Source organism: Cupressus sempervirens, chromosome 4, assembly GCF_028749045.1.
Source record: "Cupressus sempervirens isolate cs-2001-9-10 chromosome 4, ASM2874904v1, whole genome shotgun sequence".
NCBI classification, from domain to species: Eukaryota; Viridiplantae; Streptophyta; class Pinopsida; order Cupressales; family Cupressaceae; genus Cupressus; species Cupressus sempervirens.
Window position 1 is genome coordinate 314,734,841 of NC_143121.1, and position 15,141 is coordinate 314,749,981.

Sequence of the window (15,141 nt, forward strand, 5' to 3'; positions counted from 1 at the left end):
GTTTCATGATTTTCCACTTTTGGAGTGTCTAGTTTCCATACCTAAGAACCTATGGTTTAGATTTCAAGTTGTTTCAAGTCCATTTGACTAGGTTTTGAATCCCTCAAAGTTGGTATTTTAATGTTGTCATGCTGATGCAATTAGTTTTAAATTCTGGGAAGCCCTATTTGACATGCTGTGACTTTGACCCAGATGATCAAAATGATAAAATTCCCTTTGTGTTTCATTGTAAACATCAGAGGCTTGTTATGTTTCAAGTTACAGCTCATGAAAAATCTGTTTGATCAGTTTTCAAATGTGATTCCAAATGCATTTTTTAAAGTTTTACTATTGTTAGCAAGTGCAGATTGTTTGGTACACCTATTCATGATGTTATAACTTGAGATATGTGATTTCCTCAATTGAATGGATTGTACCATTGTTTTGGCCTCTGAAAATACTCCAAGTGTGTCAGTTTGCAAGTCATGATGAATCTATATGTACACTTTTCCATATCAATTCCATTTGCAAAAATTGCTTTTCTCACATGTTTCTAGTCAACAAATCCAAGTAGCCTACTTTGATTGATTTCCAAATGCATCCTATTATTCATCATGAGCCCAAATCACAAACCCATACTATCCTCATGACAAAGAATCAACTCCTCAATTTTTGTACCCCCAAGTGTCAATTTACCTAGTTTTCAAAACCAAATCCAAATGCAATTTATTGTTTTCTGACATGTTTTCTTGCAGGTAATTCTAAGAGGTCAACTTTGATAGCGAATATCTTTTGACCCCCAATTCATCATGGGACGAGATTTGACACGGTAAAAGTATCTGGAGCAAAGAATCAGTGGGTCAAATTTTAGAGCTTGGTCAGAGGTTTAGGTCAAATTTTAAGGCTAGTCAACAATCCTCCTAGCACAAAAGTGACAGTTTGCAGTTAGCTAGTAAAATGGTTTTCAGTTGATTAATCAATGATCAAACTTGATTGAAACTAGTTCCAAATGATCAATAGATCAATCTAGCATTTCAGTTGTTTGGAAATGAAATTTTTTTTTAGCCAGACCCACTTTGGGGGTTCAACTAATCTGTAGTAGATTGCTAAGGGGGTTGATCTTATTGGTCATGCTAACTACTTTGAATAAGCTTTAAATACATCATCAACATTGCAATCAAACCTGCACTTTTTGTGTGGATGTGTTTTCTAGGTGCCTCCAGATATGGATAGGTGGGGTGATGTTCAAAAAAGGATAGAGGAAGCGAGTAGGGGCTATACATTAGGTTCAAGTCATCCAACATCTATGGTTGATAATGATCATTCAGAGATAGTGGATATGCATAATGGGAGAAATAATGCCATAGATAGGCACTGACAACTTACCAGCATTGAAGGTCTCAAGTGGAAATTAGAAAAAAGAATGATTACATCTCTGGATGCTTGTGCTTCTCTTCATTTGAATAGTGAAGAGAGGCCTACTAATGCAAGCTTTTGAGATGAAACTTTTAAGTGCTTGAATGCTACTATAGATTTGATCCCACCACACTACAATGGGGATCAGTTTTACTTGAAGCAATTTGTTGGAGAACATGATAATATGAAGGGAACTTCCAATTTCCATTGTCATTGTTGCCATCCTGGTGGGTTTTTAGGAACTAATTCAATATGTTCTACATCACTTTAATGAAAATTTGCTACTATGGTTTCCCCTTGGTTAGAGCTTTATAATCAGAATGTCAAGGGTTGTTTAGCTGGGCTTGATTTTCTATCATTGCATGAGAAAAATTAGTAGTCAAATTGTCTAACAAAAGTAGCCCATGTGGCATACAAAAACAAAGTAGCCCATGCATCAATAGGTGTCTCACATCAATGTCATACTTCATGTAGTTAAAAGCTAACTCATGGGCAAGAAGATAGAGCACCCTGTGGCTTAAAATAGGGAGCAGACATTAAAAGAAAGAAGTTTGCACCATAATAATGAAGGAATCCATCCACCAAAGATAGGGAGTGCTTCCAAAGCTATTTGTAGGCACTATAAGGAAGGATTCTATGCCAAACATGAGGGAAGTATGTGCCAAAGGGAAGGCCAAGCAAAAGGACTCCACTCATTAACAACTTAAGTCACTGACCAAAAAGAGAGCCAGGAAAAGATGAAGCCTCCTTTATGAGCTGCAGGAAAAAAAACCTCACACCTACAAAAAACCAAAGCTCCAAGCCACTGATTGAATAAAGGAGTCATAGCTAAGACATGGAGAAAAGAGCCATGACAATGAAGGAACAATCAACACTAAAGTATGGTAGTAGCCCATTGATAAAAAGGGCTCCAACATTTTGAGCAAGAGGTAGAAAAGATAGAACATTCATGCCATTAACACAAATTTTTCCCATGCCATAAAATGGAGGAGACAGTTAAAAAGGAGACCGCAGCTAGTCAAAAGGAGAACTTCACATCAGTTTGAAAACAAAGAGATTGCCCACATTTTAGAAGAAACTCTCCATGCATAAAGACAAACTGGTGCCAGATGGTTTTTAAACTCCATGCAAAGCACTCATCATTGAATAGGAAGGGAGGTTTCCTATTTTTCAAATAAAACATCCAAACCACTGTCAAGTGAAGCCTACGCCATCAAAAAGACCCTGCACTAGATGCATAAAACCATGCTAGTTAGAGACAATCGACTCATGACACATAAGAGAATAGGAAACCCCTTTTTTTTGTTTCTCCCAAATTCTATGTGAGGATGTTTTAAATGGCATTTAAATGCAAATGCACTCACATGCATAGTGTCTTTAAGAAAGTGCCCTTTGGAAGGGCAACGCTCATGCACGTGGGGCCTGCCATGGCTAGGTGGCACGATATACCAAAATTTTGACCAGATGATGATGTTTATTTTTAAATAAAAATTCTCCCTTGATGATGTGGTAGATGAAAGGCCGGATGCACAAGATTGTGCCACATGGTGCATCTGGTGGACGGTGCATTCCAGCAATAGTAACTCACAAGGGATTTAAACAATGTGGGCATGCACCTAGGCACCACATGGCAGTGGGCCCAAGATGCATGGTGATGTGTAGAGCCATGTGGGTGAATATGTGGCATAGGCAAGCCAATCAGGCATTTCCATGTGGTAGCTCAGGTGGCGCCTAGTGGGCTCGATGAGGAAGAGGGAAAAGTTTGGAAGTAAAAAATAATGTTTTATTATTTTCTCAAAGAAGTGTGTGTCAGAATTTTTTAAATTCAAAACGAGATTTAATCTAAAGTCTTGACTTTAGATATTTTTAAATTTTTGAAAATTTAAAATTAAATAAGAGGTGCAGACTAGACACTTGTAGGAGGGGTCTATTTTTGAAATTGGCTTTTAAAGGGTTTTTGGTAAACAAAATATGCAATGTTATATATTGCTAGAATTGGGATAATTTGAACTTTTCAATTCAAAGGTCAGTTTTTGCACAAAATACCACTAGTTCAAGCTATATGAGGTTTTCTTCTAGATTCCTATTTTGCAACCGAATTCAGGTGAGGAAGTTCAGAATTGATTTTTGACATGATAATGACTTGAATGTGGTTAAAAGGTAGCGAAAATGCAATTAAAGTCAAATTTGGTCAGCCATATTTAGTAAAAGCTAAGATTTCACTAGCATTTCATGCAGTAGATCAGATTTTGACAAACAAAAGTTTTCATCATTTCATCCAAGATATTTGCAAATCAGTTACAAAGAAATGATGAAACCAAATTAGATCAAAATGGAAGAAGGAAGAGAGAGGTTCTTTAGTTGCAAAAGATGGAATTCCAAGTGGACACATGTCATTCTGAGATTAGATAAAGGAATTCATCTTCTTCTATATCTTTCTTTCTTTCTTTCATTCGAGGGGTTGGTAGTTTTCTTTGGGTAAGTGAACCCATTTTCTTCAACATATTCTCTCTTGTATGAACATCATTAAGAAGGTTAATACAGATAGTTCAGATCTATTAGGTTGTTTCATGTTTTTCATTTCATGCATATGACTATATAATTTGAAGGAAATAATACAAAGAGTAGCAGATGATTGAGTTTTAGTTGAATCTTGTCTCCTTTGTTAGTAATCTTCAATGTTTTATAATCTTTGACATAGATCTTAGGTTGTAGTTGTAGTCCCTTAAGGTTGTATGTTATTTCATTGTTGCCTATAACTCAAAGGGTTATGTAAATGCTTCAGGGAAATCAATAGAGTTGTAAGTTTACTTATGGGGACATCATGTAAGAATGAGGTTCAGATTGAACATAGGTCTCTATTTACAAGTTAAATAGATAGATCAGATATATGAAGATACAAATATGTCTTAGATATTCATATGCTTGTAATTAATTCATGGAATTGCCCAATAGATAAGGCATTGATTAGTTATAGGATCATTAGATCTTATTGTTGCATATTACGGGTTTTCTAAAATCAACATTATTAATCAAACGCATTTTACCCTTTCATGTTGAAGGACTTAAAGGATTAACCCTCACGCAACTTTTGAGATTCATAGATCTGCATTTAGCTATTGTAGATTGATGTCATTTCATAAGTCATTAGGAGATATAAGGGTTTTCATCTTTGTAATAGATTTAGGGATATGTTTTTATACTGGTATGGTATTTATTGAATCTGAGGTCTACCCACCTAGGTTTAGTAGAGCCTGAAGTAGAAGAAGGGTCATGCCTTATAGTTGGTCCAGTGTCTAAAATGGCATGTTGATTCAAATGGGAGTTAGCTGCCCCAAGATGTGTCATATTCTCATTGGGATAATTGAAAACCCTCCAGCATTTTCAAACACCAACATAGTGGAAATTGAAATCATTGGAATGCATAAAGAACTTCTAAAGGATATGCATGTTGTTAAGCCTACAAGGATACTATAGTTTAAAGATGACAACATGGATTTTGAGGTCTTAACCAAAAATTTCAATGATGTTGTGACAAGAATCTAGGACAATGACACACCTACTTCCAGAGAATTTAGTAGTCTAGAAAATATTGAATTGATGTTATATTTGAACAAGAATCTCATGCTGAGACAAAGTAGCATGATTAAAGAGCTTAAGTGGAAAAAGGATGCTTGCAGGTCAAAGTTACTCAGCATTAAAAAAGCCTCACTCTCATGCAAAGAAAGAATTCACAAACACCTTAATGAGATAGAAACTAGTGAAACAAACTATGGCAGATGGAGAGAAGGCTGTTGAAGGTGTTTAGATGAAGATAGTTACTTTTTGTTTTGTTTTCAAACCATTTCTTATTCCTATAACTATTTTTAAACCAAAAGGTTGTACTTTGATGGAGGCCTTTTTGGTTTTGTAATGAAATATAAATGCTAGAGCATTTAGCTAGTTAGGGGTTAGATTTTTTGTAGCCTAAATAAACTTTGATAAAGCTAGTACTATTTTAATTTGATTATTGAAATAGTGATACATATAAAGAAATATATATATATATATATATATATATATATATATTTGTGGGTGTATGAATGTATATGTATATGTATATCTACATATATACATCTATCATATTTTGTTGTGCTTTAAAACTTGGTATTTCAAGCTGATTTAATCATGGTTACTTTGTGAGTTGTGATGATTAGTTTTGTACGTCATCGACTACTATTTCTTTGTTGTTCATTTTTATCTCTCTCCAAGATTGGTTTGAGTTGTTGTAAAGTATAAATTCCTAGTTAAATATTTCTTATCTGGGGAAATACTATGAGCTTTTCATTCATTGATTTTCTAAATATGTAAATTATTACCTTAATACCCAAGAGTACATGAGTGTTCCTTAAGAACTTTCTAGCAAATGTGTGCATTTAGTTAGTTTTGATCTTTCAAATTTATGGATAAATTATTTGTAAAAGCGATTTGTACTTGTAAAAATTTAGTGGGAAATGAATAATAAAATGTTTACCCAACTTATCGATCAACTATTATGAACTTAATTGAATTTTCCAAATCTTGGGCATAGATTGAGTTATTGTTTTAATAGGAAAAGATAATATGTTCACTAACAAGAATGAAATCATATTGAAAGGGGGGGCATACATAAGATGGATAAGTATGCATACAAACAATGAGGTATGCATTCAGTAAAGAGATTTTAAAAAGATTATTAGGTCTACCTTATTAGAGGCTTTTGACTGGTTCACTTATTAGGATGAAGTAGTTGATCTTTGACTTGCAACTAGGTTTGTTGATAGAGATTCCTTGGTGTACTGATCACTTTTCTATGATAGATTTGTCACTATTGCTCCTTATCCTGATATGGCCTTCATAAAGCTTTATTTGTTGCTTATACATATGCTCACATTCACATTCTTTCTTTTCATATTACATACAATTGAAATGATACAATACATCACATATATATACCAATCCAATTTACAAAGTTACAAAGTCAGCCATGTCATAAGTTAAAACAAATATTACAAAGTAAGCCCAAATGAAGATACTCAGGTTTTGAAGATTGACTCAATGAGGTTCTGATACTCGGCATCCACTATTACTGCTTGGCATCATCATGCTCTTAGTAGACATAGAAGCTCAGTCCATACTGATCACTTTCAAGTAGTCTTGAACTCGGTCTACACTGGTGACTCGGTAGATGTTGTGCAAGTCAAAAAAAACTGAATCACTTGGTTAGCTTGGAGGGGCTTGGTTAACGCTACCTTCATATTGCATGAACTGTGAACTCAGTAGATACTACAATGCTCAATAAACATAGGCTTCACATCAGATGAACTACGAACATGGTAGCCACTTATAAATTTGGTATATACTAAACTACTCAGTTTGCATCGTTGAACTTCACACTAACTGACTCTACTTGGTAACCAATGGTATTAGTCAAGAGGACTTGGTAGTAACTATTGAAGCTTTATAGCTACTAAATTCAAAGAGCTTGGTAGCTATATAGAATCTGAATAAGTGTGTCACTAGTAAAAAACTTGACTAATATGGCAACAATCTTCCACCTCTTTGGCATTAGTGACAAAAACACTTATTAGCCCAAAACTAAATACCTTGAATTCATTACCATGTGATACTGGCTTGGTCTATTTTTGAGATTTTTTAAAATTGATCTTTCTAAGGTATATACAGAGTATGGCATATCTCTCCCCCATACTATGTAATCTACTATGTACATGTAGCTTTTCTCTTATATACATATCTCCCCCTATAACTCTTCTCTTCTCCTCTTTTAACTTTTCTCCCATATCCCATCTCTTCTCATATCTCATCATTTCTTACATCTCATTTCCCCCTTTTTGATAGTAATGCCAAAGATTTATTCAACATATTTACATGGAGACACCAAAATGAGATAAGAATTTAGAGTGTACCTTGAAAGTAATTTCCAGGGTTTTATCGCAACTCTCTTGTAATGCCTTGCATGTATGAATTGTATTTTTTACTTTAGCTAAAATTTCAATCATGTGGTTAGCAAGAGAGTAATTGTTATCATGGATTAGGGTTTTTGAATATTCAATGTGTTTCTACATAGAATCCATGACTTGAAGGATAATATTTTGTATATCAACTAATGTAGAAAGGATCCTTGCTTCTTCTCATAAAAATTTTGGTTGCATATTTGACAAAAATATGATCTTCTTAAAATGTGCAAAGCTTGAACTAGGCTCAAGTTGCAATTGTTGAGCAGTTGTTTTAAGATCAGTATCAATTTTGGACAATTTGTCCTTAACTTCCTTGGTATACTCGGTGACATCACATAGCTTTGTGGAAAGTGATGACACATTTGAATAGGATGCCTCAAGATTGACCAAAATTGTTGATAACTCAACTTCATAAATAACAATTTGTTGAGCAATGTGCTCTAACACTTTATCATTGAATTTATTTTTAGCTTTTTCAACCAACTTTTCTTGTCCTTTAGAGTCCTCATTAAGCTATTAGACTTCTTCACCAATCTAAAAGAAAATAGGTTGATAAGAATCAACCTCAATTCTAATAGCCTCTAATAAAATATTCTTGGCATCATGTAATATTTTTTACTCTCTGTCTCTTTCTTCTATCAATCTTTGTTGCTTGGCCTTTTTCTGAAAAAGTTCACCAAATATGTGCATTTGATATACAAAAGATTATAGATATCCCATTTTAGAATTTTTATTTCCTTATTCAAATCTTTATCCTCTTCTATCATTTCTCCTTTGAAAAAATTTCTACTCGGTTGAGCCTTAGGCTCAACTATCTTTGCACTTATTACCTTATTACCCAGAATGGAAATAATAGTGGACATACTCGGGCTTGTAGTAAAAAGTGATATGGTACTGACTAATGGAATACTGATAGAAATTCTTGAAGAATAAAAAATTAAAGAAGTCAAAATTGTAGAATCCAAAAATGAAGTAGACAAAACTAGAATGCTTACCATGGATGAGCTAAAAATTGAAGAAGTGGGAATTGGAGAGGTGATGACTGAAGATCTTAACTCGGCAAATGAAGAGGGAGTCTAGAACTTAGTTGATGAAGTGGAAGTTAGTTTTGTCAATCATATGCTAAGCTGTGTTGGGGCAAAGAGTGATTGGAAATTTGTTGTATCTATAGTAGTCACAACTAAACTTGCTGAAGTTGTCTCAAAACTTGATGTTGTCAATGATTTTCTTGGGGAGTGAGGAAGTGAGGCAATGATCATAGCTACTATCTTGATTGGATCAGTTTCCTCAGTATCTATAGTAGTCACAACTAAACTTGCTGAAGTTGTCTCAAAACTTGATGTTGTCAATGATTTTCTTGGGGAGTGAGGAAGTGAGGCAATGATCATAGCTACTATCTTGATTGGATCAGTTTCCTCATCATCTTCCATATCTTTCTTGATAACTTCTACACCTTGCTCCTTTTCTTCTTCCTTGTTATCAAAATGAGTTACTTCTTCAACATTTTCTTCCACATCATTCTCCTTATCATCTTCTTCATCAACATCCTTTACTTGAATTGGATATTCACTTGGTTTATGAAGATGATAAAAACTTTTAAAAGTTTTTGTACCATTCTTAACTACATGCTCTATATCCTTAATCTAAATTAAACAAATATTAAATCTTAGAGTTATTTTCTATTCATTTTCTTTAAAGACTCTTTTACATCAACATCTGATATGCTCGGTAGTAACTACCTCTAGGATTGTGCATATATGTCTTTTACTATTTGAATGGAAAAATCCCATCTTGTATTTATTTTCTCTAGCAATTCATTACTGATTTGAGAGGTGATATGTTCTAGTGAATACTTTCCTTTGTCCATTTCATTCAACACCAATTCTTCAACTTATTTCTACTATGCCTCTATCCTTGTTTCATATTTCAAAGATTTGAAATTTGTAATTCCAACTCCTTATTCCATTTGCTTCAACATTTCCTTAAAGGTGGGTGGAGGTCTGCTAAGTATAATGTCACTTCCTTTCTTTCGAGATCTCCTTGTGAAGATTGCAGTGGATGCCTTTTTAGGCTTGGTGATGATCACCTTGTCCTTTTTCTTCAAAGGCTCTTCTTCTTCTTTTGAGTCTTCTTCATCTGCTACCTACTCTTCATCTTAAAATTTTCCCTTGGTTAACATAAGAGGTACACTAGATTTCAGTTTAGCTATCCTCCTCTTCCCTTTGTTAATCACCCAAGGGAGCTTTATTTCTAGCTCTAGTCTTGCCTTTTCCTCTTCATAAGTACCAAAATAAGCAGCCTTGTGATCCATGGGTTCATTTACAAGGGCTTCAATGATATCCTTGGTCTCATCAATTTTTACCTCTTAACTAAAAGGCTTAACCCACACAACTCTAGGCTTAACTACTTAGATGTATACCTTATCACAATCAACCATAAAGCACACATCATCCTTGTAGTCATTAGCTAATTTCTTAGGTATCCTAAACCTATTGTTCATTTATCTTTAAACACATGGAAGTAGTTTTCCATTATTCTAACATAATTTTCTCCCATTTCTACAATATATTCATTTATTTGATACAATACAACAACATGTTTTCTCCATACTACTATGCCTTTTTAAGGGAAGAAAGTCTAAACATAAAAGAATAAACACGTTAATAGAGAACTAAATTTGCAAGGATTATTTTGGGAAGTTTTAATACTTTTCATATTCCTTTTGAATTGCCTCAATAATAACTTGGCAAGGTCATAAGATAAGTTATTCTTCACTACTTTGTACACCAAATCCACTGCTTCACATGATACACTATTGAGATGACTTGAACTATATATCTTGTGGGCTATAACATGAATACCAAACTTGAGTTCTAAATCTATAACACTACTTATTTTCATGCATCTACCATCCAACTTGACTAGGGTTTTCTTTTCTAACTCTACTTGACCTAGGGTTTTGGTTGTTGTGGCTTTGGCGAGCATGGGAAGGCCAGTGATTCGATGAATCATTTTCTTGGTTATCTTGTTATCTTTATTGGCTGATCCAACAAAAATTGTCCATTATACACTTGGCTAAGAATATACTTAATCCATTTTATTTGAAACTCTCAAGGCATGTGGGGAATGTGCACTAAACCTAGTTTCAAGGCTCCATCAAGACACAAATGAGCTATGGAATCATCCATCTCAAGAGTAAAAATTTCATGAATTGCACATCTAAAATGAGTTTGGATGTCATTATAAAGAAATACCTCAAGAGGGATTTGCGATTGAGCTCTGCTGGGGTCTAGGGTTTTAGCAACCACAGGCACGAGCTTGAAGTCTGACACCTTCCATTTGACACCTCAAACCAACATGTCAAAATATTTTGTTACCTTGGTACTACTATTGGATGCTATTTTTCTTAGTAGGTTGAGAGAACTTCCAAAATGATTGTAGGAAATTCAATCAAGTTGCTTGATTGCATAGAAAATAGCTTCTTTGCAATAGCACTTTGAAATCTCATGGTGAAAATAAAAATTTGATTCTGTGCTTTTTGTCAATATTTCATCGTTAATGCTTAGTATGGAGGTAGATGAGTTAACATAATGCTTGATAGAATGTCATCCACTACTCTGTATTGATCATTTGGTGAAGTCTTCATGACTCGGTAACCATAAGTGTCTTTATTACTCCCAACTTTTCTTGGTAGAGTCTATGACCTGGACTTACTCAGTAGAGAAGGTAACTCAATAATAACTAGGACCATTCTTTCTCAGTGATCTCTTTCTATCTTGCATACAAATTTTGATCTTTGTTACCTTTCAACTAGAACTAATTATGATGTCTTCTATCATAGCCTTGTTCCACTTCTTCCTTAAGAACTTAATTAGAAATGGTAGAGTCACCCAATTCTTAAGTGACTTGACCATTATTACCTAGAATAGTATCCTTAGTGGACTTAGGAATCAATTTCTGTCTCATCTACTTTTGAATGTTATTACCTTTTACCTTCTTTTCATCTTCAATTTTACCAATGTTCATACAATTCTTGGCAAGATGACTAAGTTTTGTACAAATGAAACATCTTATAGTGGTATCCCTTTTCCTCATATGATGTTTGACACAATTTATACCAATGTGTCCAAATTCTCCACAATAATGACATCTACACTAGGTATTGTACTCCCATCCAAATATTTCTTTCAGAATTTGTTCTGTAAGATACAATGTCTTTGTTTTTCATTCTAATGCCTTGTGTCCATGTTTTTTTCATTTATGATAGTTGTCTTCAAATTTTGGTTTCTCTTTGCATTCATTAGCCTTATGACCATGTTGATTGCTATTGTTGCATTTACCATTGAATTTTTCCTTTCTATTATTCCAACATTTTTTTTAATGTATGACCTATCTTACCATAGTCATTGCAAGTAGGTCTTTGATTCCTTTGAGCACCTAGTTTGGATGATTCACCTTCTTCCTTGTATCCAATTCCTACTTTTCCTTTTTGTCTATAGAGATTTTTCTCATTTAGTGCATTCATATCTACTTGAAAATTCACCATTGTTTCATTGATTTTCTTCTCAGTGTTTAATTCATTTCTCAATCTTTCACCGATTCACTTTTTAGTATTTAGGCCATTTTTTAATCTTTCACTATTTTTCTTTTTCAGATCTTAGCTCATTTCTTATTCTCTTATTGATTTTTCTTTCAAAATTAGGATCATTCCTTATTCTTTCATTGATCTATCTTTGAATTATGATTTTCTCATTTGCATTGGAGAGTTGATCAATAAGGTCTACATGATAAAGGGATTGGTTCTAGATCTCATTGTTCCTTCCATCCATTTCTTCTTTTATCTTGTTTCTTTTTTTCAAGACTTCACATAACCTTATTAACTAAATTTCTTGTTCTATTTTCAACTTTCTTACTTCTTCTTGTAGGGTACCATTCTTTTGTAGAAGTTTTTTGATTGCATCATTTGCTTCATCTAAACTACTTGAAGGGAAAAAGTCTTCAATTCTTTCTTCAATGTAAAGATGATCATTTATTTGATTTGCAAGTTCCTTTCTTCTTTTTAGGAATTGGGAAAGTTTCTTCTTAGGTTTCTTGAGTTGGGCAATGGCCATTTCTAGATCCAATTTCTCATTGTCAATAGCTTTGTTAAGTCTGAATATCTCCATATCCTTGATTGTTACTCAAGCTATTAGACTTTCTCTTAAGAACCAAAAAATTCTAATACCAATTGTTTGAAATATTCAAGACTATGCTAAGTTAGCACTCAAGGGGAGGGGTGAATCAGTAACTTCTAAAACTTTTGCCAATTTAAATTCTTAATCTAATAAACCAATTAGCATTTAATTCATCACATTTGGTCTAATTGCATGCATGAGAAACTAAAAATATAAAAGCACCACAACATTTGAACACAAAGATTTAGTGACCTAGAAACCTTCCAAATAGAAAGTAAAACTATGGTAGGGATGATACCCACAAACTCTAGTAGTGTAGCATAAAGTTATCCTATTAAGGCTTACATTGATCAGTTATGATGATCTTCCCTATCAAGAGCAAATACGACTACTAGGTCCACCTTGTGAGAGGATTTACAAACATACAATGAAGTATGCATTTGGTAAAGAGATTTAGAAAAGGATGTTAAGTCTACTTTGTTAGAGGATTTTGATTGGTTCACCTATTAGGATGAAGCAATTTATCTCTAATTTGCAACTAGGTTTGCTGATAGAGATTCCTTGGTGTACTGATCAGCTTTTTGTGATAGATTTGTCACTGTTGCTCCTTATATTGATATGGCCTTCATAAATATTTATCTGCTACTTATACATATGCTCACATTCACATTCTTTATTTTCACATTACATAAAATTGAAATGATAAAATACATCACATATATATACCAATTCAATTTACAAAATTACAAAGTCAGCCATGTCAAAAGTTAACACAAATATTACAAAGTTGGCCCAAAAGAAGATACTTGAGTTTTGAAGATTGACTCGGTGAGGTTCTAATACTCAACATCCACTGTCATTGCTTGGCATCATCATGCTCTTGGTAGACATAGAAGCTTGGTCTATATTGATCACTTTCAAGTCGTCTTGAACTTGGCCTACATCGGTGACTTGGTAGATATTGTGCAACTCGACAAACATTGAATCACCTGGTTATCATGGAGCGACTTGGTTAACACTATCTTCACATTGCATGAACTATGAACTCAGTAGATAATGTAATGCTCAATAAACATAGCCTTCACATAACATGAACTATAAACTTGGTATATACTCAACTATTCAGTTTGCATTTTTGAACTCCACACCAACTGATTTTCTTGGTAACCACTGAAATTAGTCATGAAGACTCAATAGCTATTGTAGAAGATCAATCACTACTGAATTACATGGAAAAAACTATAAATTATTGAAAGAGCTTGATAGCTATACAAATTCTAAACAAGTGTGTGTCACTAATAACAAACTTAACTAATATGTCAATAGTGTATAACCTTAGACATCAATATGGAATGTACAAAAAAGAGATATTCATGTTCTACCAGTGAAATAGAAGAAAAAAAATTATAGGTAAAGGAATTATTTTTTTTACAAAATAGTTACTCAACCAATTAGGGCCAACATCCTAGATGTTTACTCTAAGTTGGAAAAGTATATGATAGTCTTAGCTAACCTAGTAGAAATTTGTGAAAAGGCATGGTATTTATGCAAAGGACAACTTGCGAATTCAAATGTGTTGTGTTGAGAAATTGTATTATGATAAATGATATGCAAACTTTTGTGAAGAGATATGTATGAATTTTTGCAAACTTGATTTTGTGATCCGAGATGTAGCTGAGGTCAGAGATTAGTCAAGAAAGATGTTACAACACCTATATACTAGATGACTAATTACTAGTTTGGATAGTGAGCTCTTCTTGTAATTGAAATTACATGTTTGGGCAGTGAGCTCATCTTGTATCTACTATACCACAACTCCTAACAGGGTTGGAATCTCATAATATGGAATCAAAGTCTCCTAATAAGTGATAATGATGATCAAACTAACTTGATCACATCTTGAACTAAACTTATTAAGAAGAACAAAAAAGTAAAGAGCTTACAAAGAGCCTTAATGGAGGTAACAAACATATTACACAATACTCTGGCAGTTAGGCATATAGACGTATATACTAAACATAGGGTACAATCAATATTAAAAAAAATTGATGAAGAATTTCAAAATTTCTTGAATGTTGCGAAGTCAAAGGCCTAGATTTCACATGATTCTAATCTATTTAGCACCATTTTTTAGAATATAAAAAATGATTTGCTAAGTCTTGATAGTTGTATCAAGGAACTTTGGAAATGTCAACATGATGGAAAGGTATTGTACATTATGTTTTCTCTATCTCATAAGTTGACAAAGGATTTTGATAGTAAGATTGAAGGAAAGTTGAGGGAGGTAGAAGCTCTATCAAACTAGATACAACAACCTTCGAACAAAGTTGATGAATTTGAAGGACAAGTGGCTAGTGTGCATAGTGATATCAAGAAACTTGAACTTAATAAAGAACAAATTTTGAAGAGATTACTAAAATTCAAAGAGTTTATTACTCTGAAGATATATACTTGTTGTCACTTAGGTTTGTACCCTTGTCAAAGGCCTATGCGCGAGGACAACCTAGTGAAACATGAAAACAACATCCAAGCTGTGGGACTTGAACTATGAGGTTGAGTCTTCAGAGAAGGCTGGC